The sequence below is a fragment of the Silene latifolia genome, chromosome Y (genome assembly GCF_048544455.1).
Source record: "Silene latifolia isolate original U9 population chromosome Y, ASM4854445v1, whole genome shotgun sequence".
NCBI classification, from domain to species: domain Eukaryota; kingdom Viridiplantae; phylum Streptophyta; class Magnoliopsida; order Caryophyllales; family Caryophyllaceae; genus Silene; species Silene latifolia.
The window spans coordinates 198,530,753-198,550,904 of NC_133538.1; the positions used below are offsets into that span (position 1 = coordinate 198,530,753).

General features: G+C 32.6%; 1 long non-coding RNA gene across 1 annotated transcript; it reads left to right on the plus strand.

Moving 5' to 3' along the window:
- The first annotated feature begins 18,507 nt into the window (after positions 1-18,507).
- On the plus strand, positions 18,508-19,394 carry LOC141633568 (uncharacterized). Its single transcript, XR_012538370.1, has 2 exons — positions 18,508-18,750; positions 19,106-19,394. It is a non-coding gene; the product is annotated as an uncharacterized LOC141633568 (long non-coding RNA).
- The last annotated feature ends 758 nt before the right edge of the window (positions 19,395-20,152 follow it).

Below are 20,152 nucleotides of genomic sequence, written 5' to 3' on the forward strand. Positions count from 1 at the left end.
GTGACTTTTAGGGACCAGTTGATCACCGCCATCTGTATGACAATAACGTCAAACTTATCTAGCAAGCCAACCGTTATTGATAAACATGGATCAACTGATAATAATACCAAAAGTATGCCCTTTGATCCTTTTAGAGATTTATAAGTCCTTGCACTAACTGTTAAGGACACCAACCCCAACAATCACGTCATCCAAAGGCATCTCAGGAATGCCTGCAACTTCAAGAATAGTGTTGGTCAAAGAACATTCATCCTCATTCGGCCCTTTCATAATTTTTTGTTTCAATTCTCTAATTGTAATTGAATCTTGTATTTTAGAACTTGATCTACGATGTTTGTTACTGCTTGAATGTGTAAATTTCCTTGTCATTGATCAAGAAAATCTCAATTTTTCCCTTAACCTAAAGAAGACGGCTTTCTCTCCCTACCTCTAGGTCAAACATCGTTTTTCTAACGTTGCACAAAATTTTTATTTCTTTTTAAGCCTAATGTCATCATATCTCACAATCTATTTAGGAAAAGCATGGGTATTGGCCAGTAGGTCGAAGGGTTATGTTGAGATATTATGTCTTTTCAGTTGTAACTCTAGTTCCCATGTTTGGGGTAATATAGTTGTCTTGGGTAGTTTATTTCCAACCTTGCACATTTTAGGGGATTATGTTGTTTGTGCAGATTGTTATGTGGTCAAAGAATGTGCAATGACCATGTTGTATTGTCCTTGTTACTTTGCTTTCCTCATGAGGTGATTAGGTTAGGTGCTGACGTTTTGGGGTACTTTTGTTGAGTGATTGAGGCAGTATAGTGTAATTTGCATACATAGGACGTTATTAGTTAGTATCCCTAATGTTTCGGGAAGGGCAGTAAGCAGAGCTAATTCCATCACCAAAACCTGCCCATAGTTGCAACCCGTGGATACTACGAGTACCTAAGTGCGTATGCGCAAGTAAACTAATAATCAAAGAGTTTTTCGCAACATAGATCTTGTCTCCGGTTGGTTATCAGGTGCAAGATGCCGCTTTATGGAAATGAACGGCAACTCATTGAACAATTGTTGCAACTAAATGGTTGTTATGCTTACGAAATAGATAAATTTCAGCACTGGTTATTATAGTCTTAAACTTGCACTATGGGGGGTGGGGGGGCTTATAACAATAATAATAACAATCTAAACCGTACCTGACCCAACCCTATATACAAAGTAACCTAAAAATAACCCTATTCGATAGATTATTCTCATTAAACCCGATTTATCATGACAGTGATCGATATGTTTACGGTTTAATTATAAAAATTAACTGCAACCTAAAAAATGAGCTTAAAAGATAACTGGAAATTCGGAACCGATCAGTTAACTAACTAAATAAAAACTGCTTTTTAAACTAACCGAAAGATAGTTTTTTTGATAATATGGCATAAAAGGACATAGTAAGTACTTCATATTTAATATTATAAATAAATTGAAGTATTTAAAAAAAAAAAAAAAAAAAAAAAACAGGTAACTTATTACTCACATGCTTCGCTTATTTTGGTAAATAATTTATCCACCAAATACTTACAACAAAAAACATAAATGAAATTTTGGTTAGATAAATTTAAATTTATTTTTTCCGAAACAGGGCCTAAATATGAGATTTTTAATTCCATGATCTCTTAACCTTCATAATATCAAGGGTTTTTTTGTCAAACACAACCTTTAAAAAACTTTTTTTTCCAAACACCACCTTTAAAAAAAAGTTTGTCAAACACAACCTTTAATAATTATTTTTTTTTCAAACACAACCTTTTGGCCAAAGTTTGATCACTTGTAATGGGGTGATTTTCAATCGATGTTTGAGATCTTGGATACAGCGAATATAAATAAAGTTTCAGAATCAAACTGAATCTTAAATCACATCAACCATGGGTGTTAGCTAGCACAAATTCTCATTATAGACGGACACTATCCGTCTATACGTATAGACGGATACCATTTTTCCTCACAAAATACCCATTTGCCATAAAGTGGGAAGCACATGGGGGGTGCCCCACCTTGTCCCCCTTACCCATTTTATTAGAGGTCTTTACCCGTCTGTTCGCCCCACCCGTCTATACCAAGACCTATTAGTTAGCTAGACATGGGGTAAACAAAATATCAGAAATATTTGAAAACTATAGAATAAGCGAGAATATAACATTTTTATGGAACGAACTATTTTAAGATTTACACAAGTTGATCTATGGTTTGAAATTTTTTACTTGTGACAATAATGGCATGTAATTTTTCTAACTAATATGGGTATGAGAAAACCTACATTCGTCCCGTCCCCTCGCCCATGTGACATCTTTGCTTTTAGTCTTTTTTTCCCTATTATTCGAGACTTGGTAGAGTATTTTAGTCCCGTTAGACTTTGGGATCAAAATTCATTATCTTTTAGGAAATTCACACTAAATGTACGTCCTCTTCCCAATGATCATATGTATTTCTTTTGCAGAGTCGTCAATACATTAGTCTAACCATAAAATACTTATTTGGTAACTCAACAATTTTAAATGATGTCATAAAACTAATAAATGATGTCGCCCCGTGTATTCTATGCAATAGAATCACAAATATTTTTTATTGTTGTTTAGAGAATAATAATTCTATTGGAATTCAGTTTGGATTTGATGTTGCGAGAAGTTATACAAATAGGATTATACATCCAGTTGTACCATAAGCATTGTACAACCAAGGTATAAGAACCCGAGTTTATATGTATTTTTTCTGAGCTAATTCAAAGTTCATGTTTTTAATGTGTAAATGGATGAGTTCAATACTTTCTAATAAAACTCATATTATTTAACATAAAGCTCAGATACTTTATCACAAAGCTCAGATTTTACATTGTATAACATATACAACTGGTTATATAATCAATGAATTGGAGAGGTTAATAAGAAGCAAATACTCTTAATTGTAAATATATATAATCAAGGTAAAATATGTTTAAGAGATCTAACATTTTATTTGAACACACTATATATAATTATGATAATTGTTGTTTTACGTAACATCATTCAGTTTTACGTAGTTGTTGTAGATTAAAATAATTTACAAGACTCATAAAGGTCTGTCTCCGTTATTAGGATTCATTTTGGTGAGCTCCACCATATTTACAAAAAGAGCGTTTTTTATTGAATTAAAAACCAATTGTGCTTGCGATAATGAAAAGCAAAGTACATATTATAACTAAATCACTTGATGTTATAAGTACTATTGAATGTCAAATTTTTACGGTAAAAGCAATAATAATTCATCAATCAACTATACCAATCATGATTTTTTTTTCATCAATGATTCAACATAGTTGGATTTTTTTGTTACTTAAAAATATATTTTCACAAATAATCCTAATAAGAGCCCCGTGCATCGCACGGGCTTTCCAACTAGTAATAATAATAATTTGGAAATATAAAATTCTACTAAAACCAAAAGAATAATAATACAATGATAATAGTACATACACAAGACCACCAGTAATAATAATAAAAATAATAATACTCACACTAATATTAATACTAAGACGACTCTGACTTTTACCCCCGTGTACTATTACCAATTATCATATTAATACTAACCGTAACAATACTAATTTTCCCTGTATAAATAATACTAACAGTAATAATAATACTAAAAATAATTCCATTTTGTAAGACTATTTCACTAAAATAAGACTATTAATAATACCATCACCAAAACTAATACCAATACTATAACTAATAATATATTACTAATACAACTACTAATACTAATAATAACACCTATAATAAATCAATTTTTTTTGTTACGAATAGTAATACCAGTACCAATATTAATACTTATACCAGTGTTATCTTAACACCCATTCTAATAATAACCCTAATATGAATATGATAAGAATATTAATTAAAGGGTGAATTGATAAAAACACCCTTTTAAGTACCAAAACTTCAAAATTACACCCCTTTATGTTTTTTTTACAAAATTACACCCATAAACTTCCATTTCCTTAAAATTTGATACCCGTCTAATTATCCGGTCAAACAAAGTTATAAACTGACTATTTTGCCCCTGACTTATATACAACTTATCATTTACCCCATTCATTTTTACATAGTCATTTCTCTATCCCAAAACTAAAATTAGGTTAAATCCTAAATTTTCCTCAAAATTAATCCAATGTCTTCCATCTCAACCTTTTATCATCCAATGTCTTCCATCTCAATGTCCCACATTGATTCACGCCTGATATTGCATACTTCTTTCCCATTGCCATGAATCATCAACTTAGCCCTAAATCTTGCTAGCCAACACTTTCCATAGCTGATATGAACATTCAAAATCCTTAGAACATGTGATTGAAAGGACTTCAATTTCCAATAAATGTTACTCTTCCAAAAATCAAGAAACTTCTCAGCCAAATACTCACTCGACAGCTTTCTATTGTACCTTGACAGCCCACAATGGTCTCGCCATTAATGGTCAATCAACTCCTTGTTGTTGATTTTGGTAGATTTATTATGATTTTGGATGATAAAAGCTAAGGTTGAGATGGAAGACATTGGATTAATTTTGGGGAAAATTTAGGATTTAACCTAATTTTAGTTTTGGGATAGAGAAATGACTGTGTAAAAATGAATGGGTAAATGATAAGTTGTATATAAGTCAGGGGCAAAACAGTCAGTTTATAATTTTGTTTGACCGGATAATTAGACGGGTATCAAATTTTAAGGAAATAGAAGTTTATGGGTGTAATTTTGTAAAAAAAACATAAAGGGGTGTAATTTTGAAGTTTTGGTACTTAAAGGGGTGTTTTTACCCTTAATTAAACTACCGCATTATATTTATAACCCAATGAACCTCAATGTTATTACCAATACGGATACATATGCTAATATTAATACGAATACTCATACTTATTCTTGATGACCTTCACAAATAATGACAATAGCAACAACAGTGCGCCGCTGTGGTCGATCACAATACATCAACCCAACTCCATTCACAATTTGTGACTAACAGATCCTAAGTTCCAGCCAAAACTACGTATATTAATAATAAGTTTAGGTACAAATCGAATACCAATACTCATTCAAATACTAATAATCAAGATAATGATATTCTAATTTAATACCAATATCAATAACAATAATATAACAATAAAATGTCAACAATACTAAGTCGTTAATATTAATAAATTATTAGTATAGTTGTTGTTTTTTTCATTTTTACCCTTTTTTTGTGCTAACATTAATAATTTAAGTACCAATAATAGCTTTGACAATTATGCCATGGGTCATAACAATTCACTTTCATTGTCACCCACACTAATTAAATTGCAAGCTAAGCAGAACTTAGGGGTTAGGAACTACATAGATTAGAAGCACAAGAAAGGTAGGCACAACCCTAAATCCAGTGTTCTGGCCTTTTTTTTCTGTTCGGACATACAAAACATGTGTTAAATGCTGCATCAATACAGTAATCGAAAATGAACCTTCTTGCAATTAGTAGGGTGCTTGATGTTGGCCGTGGATGATAGTAGTTGAGGTTAGGAGGTTCGCCTATGCACAGTAATTTAACGCTGGTTCGGCGTGTTATAAAATTGCAACATGGTGTATGCAGCAAAGTGAAAAGCAATTAGATGCAATATTCAGTCTGAAGTGGACATATAAGCCTGCAGTAAGTAGGTCACGATAGGGTATGCTTTTCCTGGAACATAAATATTGTTGTCCGGCAGCGGCACATTAAACAGACGCATAGCTAATCGTACAAGTGGTTTTTTTTTTTCCTGAAAGAGCACTACTGCGGGTAGTACATTATGCACTGTAAGAGCCAGTAAGTGGATTATACATCTGATGTACTACATCAGATGATATAGTTTTTGAGCATTAAGATAAAGTTTTTGAGTTTTGTTTTAAAAATTATGAGTTTTATTAGAAAGTTTTTGAGTTCAACCTTTTCAACATAAAACTAAAAAAATTACAATATAACTCAAAAACATTACACATAAGCTCAGAAAATTTTGAGTTTTGACGTCAAAAAACTAACATGTAACTTTTAAACTTTATAAAGCTCGAAAAAAATACACAAAAACTCAAATATATATGGAGTCTGATGTAATACATCCGATGTATAATCCTTTTTCTCCTGTAAGAGCAGGCGTTAAGAGTAACAGGTAGTTGCAAGGTTGTACTGAAATGCGAACTGTCATGAAGGGAGAGGTCATTTAGGGATAGGCATCACACTGCTGGAGTGGCCTGCCCTAAGGTCGGTTCTAGCTGATGCGGTAAGCAAACGCTGTTTCGGCAGGTTCTGGGACAGCCCACATTGAACGGAATAAGCACAGTCTATGTAGTTTTCAGCAGGAATATAGCGTGGTTAGAGGTAAGATATATTCCCACAGCGTATTAGAATGCATTTTAAGTGTGGACTGATGATGGTGGGAGGAGGGAAGTCGACATAAGACATGATAACATCAGAAATCCCAGGAATCCTAAGGTGTATAAACACACGCTATAGAGCCAATATAAATGAGTCACGTCAATAGCAATGAAAGCAGCCAAATGCCTACAAATTAGAGCCAGTGAAGGACAATACCTCTGCAGGGCGGACGTTGAAGTCGTTTATTAAGTAAAGCTCCAGAGACGTGACAACAGGGGTCTCCCCAACGGTTAGCTTGGACTTTATGACAAATGCCTCCCTCTGCGCGCGAACATCCCTCCTTTTTTTTGCTGCCCCCCTCTATTTCTTGCATCCCAGAGTAAGTCATCAAGCAGTAGGTCCAAGTATAAGTATAGTATTCAGATAATTTGGTTCCCAGCTGAACATGCAACCATCGTGAGGCTACGTCGTGATGGACGCAGTAGTTTAGTCAATATACGATGTGCATGAACAGACGGGCCAAACCCATTTTCAGTGTAATGGGCCCGGTAACAGCAACTATTGTTTTTTAAAGGCTTGCATTTCAAAATGGAACTGCATTAGAACAAGTAATGCAACAAAAGCATACTCCAATTTCCCAAGTCTGTAAGCACCTTCAAACGAAAAAAAAAAAAAAGAAACCGCCTATCGCATGTGTGGTCTCTACTACCAGCCCAGCACGTGCTACGTCAGAAATTAAGCCGCACTACATTACGCCTCCACACAATCTGTAGACATAAAGTCACAATATTAAAAGTTTTTAGTGAAATTAATATTAATAAAAAATATTTAAATAAACTGTTAAAATCTTATCTTATCTTTATTAATACAAAAACATTTAAAGCCTTCACATTAACCCACGTCATCAATATACAAAAAAAAAAAAAAAAGTGGGACCCAATGAAAGAAAACGTGCAATAGTTTTTAAAAATCATTACCTATAAAATCAACTGTGATTAAAAGTAGAAATATTTCAAAAGAAATTGTTTTTTTTTAAATTAATAGTAACAACATATAAGATCTTATTAAAACTATTCATTCATACATTGAATTAAATTATATAATTTGAACTCAATAAGCAAAATAATGAATAGATAAAAAAAGAAATATTATCAAAAAAATAATAAGAATTAAAAAAAAAAATTAATACTTACACTATAAAATTAGTATATCAAAAATAAATAATGAAAAATGTTGTAGAATGTATATTACTAACATTTGAGTATAAAACTTTTACAATTCTATTTTTACTCAAATATATTCTAAAACAAATTTATTACTAGCCAAAATTTAAATCGTTTGAGACATCCAAATTGCAAACACAAATCTTCCTCCTTTTACTGACCAATTCAATTTTATAGAAAAAAAGGGATGATGATGATAAAATAGGCCCAATCCCCTTAGTGTAAAAGCTTAGTTTTTAAAAAAAACTTCGATTGGTTCTTGATTTTAGAGGAGAAAAAAAACATTACTTTTTGGGTAAGGTGTCCTTCCTTCAGTAGGTCTCATGAGAGACCGTCTCCCACTAAATTAGTGGGAGACATAATAGAAAATAAAGAAATTCATTAACTTTCTCACCCCATCATTTGAGAGGTATCTCTGGAGTTTTTGTATCCTTGAATTTAGGAAGTTTTATTTTATTTCTATTTCTTTTGTGTCAACTAATATTACAATATGTATAATAAATAATAAACAATACGAATACATGATATTACCAACTGATTGATCAATACATATATGTTAAAAAAAAACATATTAATACTTACAATTACAAATTAATACAGTAAATAAATTGATATTTGGTTTTGGTTTTTGTATTTTATGTTTTTGAAATTATATTTGAAAAAATCTCAGATGCTGAAATTGTTTTAAACGATTTCTATTCAAAAATCAAATAAATAATTACTAAAAAGCAAAAGATAATTATTGAAAAAATCGACATATATTTTTTTTTATAAAAATGTAATCATTATCACCAGATAAAATTACTAGAAAAATAACCCGTGCATTTTTTGCACGGATTAAAACTAGTATAGTCTCATTCCAAAACAAATACCTAAAGGTAAATTTATTAATATTTAGAGGTTTGATAAGAAACAATTTAAGTGATATTTAGAGGTTATCTAGGTGCTGTTTGGCTAAGCTTTAGAAGTGTTTTTGCAACTGAAAAAGTAGTAGTTAGGCCAAACACCCTAAATTATGGAGTTTTTAAACTACTTTTAAAAAGTCAGATTCTGATTATTGACCCCCAAAAGTATAAGTAGATATTTTTTACTTCTACTTCTACTTTTCACATAAAGTGCCAAAAATCATTACTTTTTTTTTATGAAACCATTACTTCTTTATATATTTTGTTCCTACACTTTTTCTCCTCTCACATACACCGTCAAAGTACCAGGATGTGAAATTATAATTTTGATTTGCTTCTACCCTCTCACAATATTTGTTGGCATAATTTTAGTTTGACAAGGATGTGTAAAATTATAAATTGAAGGATAATTATATAGTTTTAGTATAATTGTCGAGTGATTAAATAAATTTTTTAAATGTTTATTTTTATTCAAATGAGGAATCTACAAATAACATGGTTAATGGAGAAAGAAAAAAAAGAAAAAGTTGGATGAGAGTAGTTAGGCCAAACATATAAATTTTATAAGAAATCACTTTTACAAGTATGCCCAAACAACCAAAACTTTTCCCAAAAGTAGCTTGTTAATAAACTCCTTCTAAAAAGAAAAAACCATTTTACACAAGCAAGACCAAACAGCACCCTAATAGAAAACAATATTAATGTTTCATGTCTTATAAACAAGAAGAATACTCTTCGTTGTTAACACAACTGGATTCAAGTTCTCTGTACATCTCACTCCTTAATTAATAACTAGAAAATATTTATTGTTCTTCGATAATTATTCTTATGTGTATTTAATGCTAAAAATGAGTGTATGTGTAATTGTATGATTAAATTGAATATAACACGGTTCATCATCCGTCATAGCCCAGTTAATGTATTATACAACTGGTTGTATATACAACTTATTTATTGTAGTTGAACTTTGTTATAAAGTTATCGAGTTATACTAACAAAATTATCGAGCTATGATACAAAGTTATTGAGCTTAACAGAATAATTATTAAGCTCAATAACTTTATAAAATAGCTCAATAACTTGTAAAATAGCTCAACAACTTTGTATAAGAGCTCGACAACTTTGAGGCGGTTGTACAATACAACTATACAACTGGTTATAGGATAGTATTTGTGGTCATAGCCTTGCTTCCCTTAATTTGATCTGAGTTCATGATGGTGTATGTGGTCATCCATGGACTGAGTGCTCGAATGTCCTTACAAGATCAACACAAAAGTAAATCTAATACCAATAATATTCATATTCTCATATATAACAAACTTCTTAATCTATGTGTATTAAAAAATCGGGAAAGTGGTAATAAGACCCCTTTACTTTGATGAATTGTGAGTGTAGCCCCTTAAATTTTAATTGGAGTAATTGACCCTCTTACCTTTTCCAAAATGTGAAATTGAACCCTTTTACATTTTTCGGCCATTATCTCACCGAAATTTCATTTTCTCGTCAATATCTCATTCATGTATATGACATTTTCATCCTCAAAAATAAAAATGCGTGTGACATGAATTGTATTACATCAATTACAATTTCTCAAATTCCAGTGTTTGGCGGTATGCCAATCTCCAGGTCAACAATAGTCTATTCATCTACTTGTCTTCTACTCCGTATTATGCATCCATTCTTCTAGGTTAATAAACTTTGGGTAACTAATCTATATATAAATCAAAATGAATTGGCATATTTTTATGAAACTGGATTCTCCGTACAAGTTTTGATGATTCTCCCCACCAAAGCATGATGCATCATGCATATAACAATAACCAACAAATATTCAATAATGATTTTTTGACAAATCAATTTCTGGGTTTTCCCCATTCCTTCTTGCTCAATAGCATAAATACGTATTTGAACCAAATTATTCGAAATGTTGGAAAATAAGGACATACCTTAATGCGGAAGCGATCGGATCTTTGTGCTCGCTAACTGCCCACTACCGTATATCGTACCTCCGGCGACTACTAGAGTCCCGGAATATATCCACACCCCAAATCCCAAGTCATATAAATGGTAGACTAACTAAGAGATTATATAAGTTGTGTGTTAATAAGATGAATATGATAATTACACAAACCACATCTCTTATCTTATTTATAATCACCTCACATAGAGGAGTTATAAAGGGCACCATAAACACCCATTAAGTCACACCATAATGGGTAGATTAATATGGTGATAAATAGGATAATTAACAACCAAATTAATTGTGGCCGTTACTAAAATCCTATTAAATACAATACTCCCACTCGGCCATTTAAGCCATGGTAGCATTGATGCTTAGTCACAAAACCTAAGCAATACTCTTACTTGGTCACAAAGCCAAGATAATACTCCCACTTGGTCACACAACCAAGTTTATGACAACACAACTCCAACATAAACAATCTCTTATGTTTCATACGGAAAATGGGGTGTGCGACCATAAAATAACAAAGTAGCGTTATATTAAGTTACCATCAAACTAACATAACACTTTCACATAATCAACACCCCAAATTATTCAAACATCACCGTTAGCATACACAGTCCCCATATGCTATCATAATCATATTAGTTATATACACAATATAACCTCTGGTCAGGAAATTATGGTGAAGTTGAATTGCTCATTCCTTAGACACTAATAATAATTCATCTCAACTTAACTGCTTTCCTAACATGATTCATTAAACCTTAATCTTTTAGGTCCTTAGAATTCACATTAAATTAGCAACATCAAGAATTAACTTCATATCATAGCTCCAAGTCAAAGGGCATCGAACAAAGTAGGACAGCATAGTCCATAGGATCACACAATGACAAAGTAAGGAATCATCTGTCACTCCTAACGGTCGACTTACTAACACACATAGTATGATATATGTGTCACAACATAGCTCCCACTACTCAAGTATCTAACCAAGCCACTAGATTGATATACACAATATCCAATCCGACACTTGTGATTTGGTTCAAAGCTTTAGTATGAAAATAGGGTGTCTTCTCATAATTCGACTACAAAAGTCTCATCTTAGACTTACTAAGGCGACTATATAACGAGTCAATATATTTCCCATACAACTCATGTACAAAGATAATCTTTGTCTAATACGCACTAAGTGTTAACGTGACTCAGTCTCATCTTGCCCACTACACAAGTGTCAAGGCGATTACCCGTGTGATTAAGCAATCTAAAAGCGTGGTGATATCTTTTGTGCCTCATCATGCAACAAATGCATATGAACATTTCCAAAAGATATAAAATCTTTATCCAAAAATGTCCATCATAAAACACATCCACAACTCAATATGATTAAAAACTTAAGTTGACTCTTTCGCACAATTAGCTCAACACATACATGAACTAATTAAGAACACATCTTAAAAAATAATGTGTCAACCATCTTGTTAGTTAATCTTACTTGATGACAACTCTTAGTCCCACACAAGAACTAATTTACTCTTACCACAAAGGTAAAAGTGAAAAAAATTTGATTACATATCATTGTACGTGTAGAGGATTGATTAGGTAACAAATACTTATCAATCACAAATTGACGTTCAACCATGTACTAACAAGGTACACATCAAAATGCCAACTACACCAGAATAAGAAACAATACTTAATCGTTTCTTACTTTTGACCATAGGTTTAGACATGAAAACTTTATTTTTCTTCTAAATACCAATATGTCACCAACTAACAAAGAGAAACTCATTCTCCTATATAATTTTGACATAACCAAAAATATTTTACCATTCCAATTAAATCATCACACAAATGATTTACGTATAGACCATTCAACATATGAAGAAGCTTGAAGTACACAAAGATTTATCATCTTAATCATTTGAGACGAACTCAACTGATCAATCTATGCATATATAGGCTTTTCTCGAGCAACTTGATATGAGAAAATAGTCTTTACATCCATTTGAAAATAAAATCCAAATAGATGATCAAAGATTAGAAGAAAAGGGAACAAATCCTAACAATTGAGAACATATCTCAAAATAGTCTTAAACCTTATTGCCATTACCATTCATTGTCAGAATGTCTATCTACTCTCATAATAACAATCCATTCTTTATTACTTGGCGAAAAAAGTCATTACTAAAAGTGATAACTCCCACTTACTAAAAGTGGTTCAAAAACAAATAGAAGGAATAACTCCCACTATCCTCCATAATGAGCAAATCACCTAAAGGATCGACCTTATGTTAATTCTTATAACTTGACACATAAGTTAATATTTGCTCATTAGTAGACAAACTCTCATCTTTACCTTGGATCATGGAACTACTCCCACTATCCAAAACATAGAGAGAAATTAAACTATTCTTGGTGTCTCAACAAGGTTCATAAAAAATTCTCCCACTCACCAAAAGATAGTTCTGCACTGTAATGAATACAATATATAAGTCTACTACCCTTCACCAACACTTAGAAACACATCCAAGTGAATAAATATTGTGGGTCACTTAAACATAAAGTTTGACAAATGTTTAAAGTATGAATGACCAATCTATTGTCAAAAACTTATTTAGAGCGAGCAAAATTTTCTTAAAACATATTAAAGGAATCTTCCCTAATATATAACCAGGGAAATTGATCAGCATTATATTTCACTTAACCATGTCAAGTGATATACAACTCCTGAACTAAAACAATCTCTTGTTTTATCAATTAGGAATTGTAAGATCAACGCACATATTTTTCCGCATTTACACTTTGAACATATCAAAGAGTTATTCACAACCAACACAATTTACTAAGAATTCTGACTCTAAGTTCAAAGTCGGTTTTTCACTTTTATCATAAACTGCTTGAACATATCAAACACTTTATAAAATGACAAAATAATGGATACAAAACCCATTGCGTGAATCATCTCAAAAGAAGAGGAAAAACAACGGGCTCATGATACTCTTTAACATTTAATTAGCTACCCATAATTAAAAAAAAATAGATTGAAATATAAAAGTTAGAGACAATGAACATATATAAAAATGTAATCAAAGAAATGAACAAAAGTAATGCGGTGAATATATTATGGCCAAACACATAGCCATAATGAACTGTGAATGAACATGAGGTTAAATAAAAAACCGTGATTTCCAATAAACTAATTATTGAAAAATAACCACGCACTCCAAGTGCATAGAGAATTAACAAATCAAAATAGCACAAAGCCTCTTTGAATTATCCATCGACAAACAATGGATTAAACAACTACGAGTTATAAAAAATTCTCGCTCCGTTTCTAAATCCACAAAGGACAAGAATTAGCAGCTGATGCAAGAAACAAAAAACAAATAACTCGAATTGATGGAGAAGGATGTCATTTGGCTTGAAACTATCATGAACCAAATTTATAGTATCTCCATACTATTCTCTCGCCGACACTAAGTCAGACATATTAAACAATACCACATATTTGTACTCATAGTAAGAAAAAAAAACTTAGACTATTAACAATCGTATCGGGAGACATTAGCGCCAAAAGGCACTCTTTTCCCGTCACGATAAATTTTGAGACTTTTACTAAGGATAGAGTGTCTTGACTATGGCCCATTAAGAGTTTTCTATTTTTTTTTTCTAATCCCAGAATCGAATGGCAAACAAATCGCCATGGAAAAAAAAACTCTTACGTCGGCCAATCGCGTGTTAAAAAAAACATTTCACGTAAGATAAATAAAACACGGTGACAATCCTTAATTCTACAGGTCAAGACACACAATCTTGTATCCTACGTCAAAACGAAATTGACATACACATTAGTCTCACGCTACATAAGCCGTAAGACTTGTCTCAAAATTAGTTAATAGGTCTACATACAAAATAACACAATTCTGCATGCATCAAGCTTACTATATTTGAATAAGTACTGGTGAAAACACGGATTTTCATAATCTTCCTCATTATTAAGATATTCAATTCAACCTTGATCATATAATATTGATCACAATTTCTCAAATCATGTTTATTAATAAGATACTAAATCTTATCACTCAAATTATCAAAGTTCAAACCACTTCACTATGGTGAACAAATCACTAAAAAAAAAAACACTCGTTGGCATACACGTACGCGTATATGGATTAAGGCACATTTCCAAATTAAATTATCAAAATCCCTTCATTTATATTGTTCGTTCGAAAATTTCGCTAAGCTCATAATCATCACAAACGCTATAAACTAGGAATTTCAATAATTTAATTTACTCTTTAAATTAAACGAATTCATTAAAACCCTTAATAAACAGCTAAACAAATTAGCCATTCATGCTTATAAATACTGCTAAACAAATTAGCATGTACAATAATATCACTTTTGATATTAGAGAAACACTATGCAAAACAAATTTGCACGTCATTAAAATTTTACAAAACTTGATCATAACACATATGATAGTTTTAATGAGTTACCGATACACAACTAATATGTATCCAATTCTTTCTCATCTCTCATGTAAAACGAATTTACATGTACAAGTATACCACGAAGATATAAATCTTTTCGTAAAACAAATTTACGATAACTATTATATCACAAAGATATAAGCCTTGTATGTAAGTTATAAAATCTTATGATGAACAACAAATGTATATATGATATTTTTTCTATGTAATACAAAATTACACAATTTTCACAAGACAAAATAAACGAAACGAATTCGTAAGTTCTAACATTATCTTGAGAAACACAATATATGAATAATATGAGTAGCATATACTAAATTGAACACGGAGTCGAACACTAGTATTTCTCATACCCATAAGTTTGTTAGCCAAAATGTCACTAAGACATCCAAAATTTACATACAGAGAATAAATTTACGTGACGTGTAAAATATCACTCAAATATTCACCAATTACACGTAAAAGAGTATATTTGGAACATATCCATAGTAAAATACTAAGGCATCTTGTTACGTATACATGTACAACAAATTTACATAATATTCAACATAACTTTGTATGAAACAGATTCATACCCTCAAAGTTCTTGCCAAAAGATTGATATTGTACTCTTGAATAGTACATTTTAATTAAAATCACTAAGATATTTAATTGTATATATAAAACAAATTTATATGGTATACACGCTTTATATGAAACACATTCATAGAATCGTACTTTTAACCAAGCATATTTATAAATTATAATATCACAAAATATATATATATATATATATATATATATATATATATATATATATATATGCCTATAGAATAAATCTAATATGAAACAAATTCATACACTCATTGTGTGAAACAAATTCACATGTTATCCACTCAAACTTAATAAGAAACAAATTCTTACACTTTATTCTTGCCAAACTAATTAGCAAAAAACATACACTGGACCATGTTCGACAATATGAATCATAATTCATCTGACCAAAACTCTTACCATTAAACTCCCCATACAAAAAACATACGGAGTATATGACATTAATGACCCAAATGAATAAAAAAAAGGTCCATGGAAGTGAAATAAAAAAAATGCCAAATAATGCTTATTGAACAGTTGGACTATCCAACCCATCGTCACTTTAATTGCTATCCAGACCTGAAATCACCTCTTTTCATCTTTTCATGTCAAATAAAACTACCTCATCTATCAGAAATCCAATTCTTTGATCTACCCATTGTCATAGAATCGTGATTTCATATCCTTCTTCATACATAAGACAAGAAACATATTGAGTGGTGATCTCAACATATATCATCTCTACCAAAGAGAAAATATTCATTGATGCCTAGACCCATCTCGTATCGGTATAAATTTGCTCGAAAGCATATTGCCATTACTGGTGATTGGTGAAAAATTCGATACTCGGGTTCGGCGGAGGGTCGTGACACACACGGTCCCGACCAACAAATCATCCATCGGAGCGTCAAAACGTGACACACTGACTTGCGGGTGACCACAAAGCCCATAATGTGACACACACTCTGACATGGGATGGATAACGCATGACATACACGCGTAGTGGCTGGCGGCTGTTAATTTAACATGAAACGACGACCTTTAAGGCTGACAAACAATATTCAAGTGTGATTCGATGTCAACACCTGACTCACGGGCCGATTGGCATGGTTTAATGGATAATGAATATGGACGAGTAAAAGCACAGCCACTAAGGCGATGATATATGGAGAGCGACCACACAGGCCAAATCTGGTGTCGTGAATGGCATATACCATCCACAACAGATGATATTTTGCAATACAATCAGCCACGAATGTTCAACGTAGGGGAAAAACAAATAATGTCAAAAGACGGAGGCAGACCAAAGATCATAATTATAGATCAGTATTGCATAATGATAACCACAATAAATCAGAATTCGACGCTCATATGCGTAACTAAATAAATGCAACTTGCTCTATATTATACGCATACATACATACATACAATAATAATATACTAATCATATCCATTCTTGCACATACGACACTCATTACTCAATCAAAATTTTGATTCAAGATAGTAGATTGAATAAGAGTACGTGGGGGCAAATAAAAAAAGGGGTAGTAGCAAAACACATTTGCTCTGATACCACTGTAAGAAAATAAGGACATACTTTAATGCGGAAGCGATCGGATCGTTGTGCTCGCTAACTGCCCACTACCGTATATCGTAACGACTACTAGAGTCCCGGAATATATCCACACCACAAATCCCAAGTCACATAAATGGTAGACTAACTAAGAGATTATATAAGTTGTGTGTTAATAAGATGAATATGATAGTTACACAAACCACATCTCTTATCTTATTTATAATCACCTCACATAGAGGAGTTACAAAGGGCACCATAAACACCCATTAAAACACACAATAATGGGTAGATTAATATGGTGATAAATAGAATAATTAACAACCAAATTGATTGTGGCCGTTACTAAAATCCTATTAAATACAATACAAAAGGTACATGGTAAAATTTGGTGAGGTGGTAAATATTGATCAATGAACTGGTTGAGAAACAATTACGGAGAAATTGGTATGTATTAGCAAACATGGAGATGGATGAAAATAAACAAATTAGGAGAAAGAATGTTAAAAGAGTACTAAACAATAAGGAGGACGAGAAAATGATGAAATTCCGGTAAGATAATGGCCGGAAAACGTAAAGAGGTTTAATTTTACATTTTGGAAAAGGTAAGGGGTTAATTACTCCAACTAAAACTTAAGGGGCTAGATTTCACAATTCACCAAAGTAAAGGGGTTCAATTACCACTTCCCCGATTATAAAATTATGGCAAATAATATTTAACCGGAACTCTAACTCATTTGTTACCTTTGTTTTGGCACAAAGACAAAGGAAATAGGAGTTGACCAATTATTGGATGACAAGTGGACCGAATGGAGTGAGGAGATCAAGTTACCCACCAAAGACATTCCTAAATTGAAAAGATTTACAATTAACTGAGACACCCAAAATAGAATAGGTAAATAAATAACCAGGACATAGGTATATATAACAAACTTATTAATCTATGTGTATATAAAATAATTCAATCATTTTACAAGCTTCTGGTATAATAAAACCGCTTTACACAAAAATTTGCACATGAGGTAATGCCCCGTAGTCTTTTATGCTAAATTGCCAACCCATTAAAGCAAGCTATTCTCATATAGAGTGTCAACTGTTATTAACCAGCGGCGGATCTTGGTATTAGTGGGCCGGGGCCAAGCCCCCTGACATTGGCCAAAAACAAGGGCTAGCCTTTGCTGGCTATTGAGCTCCGCAAGAAAACGAGGAGTAATGGGTAGTGCGGCCCAAAAGCAATTACTCGTAGCATACTACAAACTAATAGCAGTAACTCTCCTATAAAACCGTCCTATAGCATAGGATAGGTCCAATAGGAGAGATACCCAATAAAAAAGAGCTTAAATAAAAGAGATTAGCCCAATAGAAACAATTACAATCAAAACTAATAAATTTCCCCCACACAATTACAAACTTGCGATGAACCACTTCCTAAGCCGCCACAACCGTCTTCTTCCCCCACCATCTCACCAACCGGCGACCCACCATCTTTGCGTCCCTCAATAATCTCTCTCCTTCCGTCAACCAAGAATACTAATAGAATAACACGATCGGCAACAAGCTGATATTGGAATCTTCAAATTTCAAGATGCAAATCCAGTACTACGTTTGATAGCTAATTATTTCAATTTGAATATTTAAGGTTTGAAATTGAAAGTTTGAGCTTTAATTGTAGTATTTGAGATTTAAATTTCAAAGGTTTCATTTATACCCAAATCTGTAGTTTAACAACTCATAATGTAACTTCAAAACTAATAATTTTTTTTTTAGTTTTAAAATATGGAGTTGTCGTACTAGAATTTTAGTTTAATAACAAATACTTTTAGTATGACAACTTCATATTTTAAGACTTATGTTTTTTTTTTGTTAGCAAGTATATTATTTTGACTCATAGTTTTAATTTAACAACTTACTGAATTAAGTTAAAAAATCAATGCTTTGAAATGAAAATTTGTGTTTTGGGTGGAGCGATAATGGTATAAGATCGACTTTTGTAGGTGAGCTAGATAGAGGGTCATGATCGTCGATGAATGGTCAAGGCAGCGGTCTCGTGCATTAGGGGCGGTAGTGTATGCGTATGTCGTTGGTTTCTCCTGGAGATGAGTATTTGATGACAATTCCATCTACTTGGTTTTGTATTTTTTTTTTAGTTATTTAATTTATTTGGGCTTTAAGTTAGTGGGTTGGTCTCATGCTATGAGACCGCCATATATAACAATTTGTGGAGTAATAGAATGCGCTGTTAAAAATGAAAGAAGTAGGCCCACTAAGAAATGTATTTATCAATTTTTTCTTTTGTTTTTGTGTGGTCATGGGCCACGTCTCGGTCTGCGGATTCGGGCCGCCTACCGGTCCGTAGTCGCGGGCCACCTGCAAGTCCAGTCGATCTGTGGGCATGCAGCGGTCTTTTGAAAGCCACGCTCGGCGGCGTAAAGATGCCTACGACCGGATCGTTTTAGATCGGTCGGTTTCGTCTCGGTAAGGGTCTCGAAACGATTAGAGATATTCGGAGTCGTCACCAAGCATTTGTGGGATGCCTGGAACCCGTTCGAATTCCACTTTATACCTCGGTCAAATCGAAGCACAAAGCAGCGTTTTGACATAGGTACGAAAGATAAGGAAATCGTCCCTCTTTAGCATCCTATCTCTAGAATGACTCTCGTACGCCCTAGATAAGGTCGTCCACTATCCAAAGTTTCTGAGTAAGAGGTGAAGGTACGTATTGGGAAGCCCTTTAGTCAGACACCCAATCCCGCCCGCGTTTAGCGGCCTCTACTGATCAATCTTGGTTGGTTGAATGCAAAAGTTGATAAAACGGTTTAAATGCATGAATGCGCATCCAATGATTTAAACCTAACATGTGAGAGCTTTCTAAGTCGGTTGATTTAATCCACGTATCAAGTATAAGATGTCGAGTTGGATTAATGATTGATTTGCATGCAAGACGGAAATTAAACATCCATTTACCGTACTAGGTTTAGGGTGCATAACATTATCCATTTGTCTTAGTAAGGCATTTTGCAAATATGGTTTGAATAGTCATC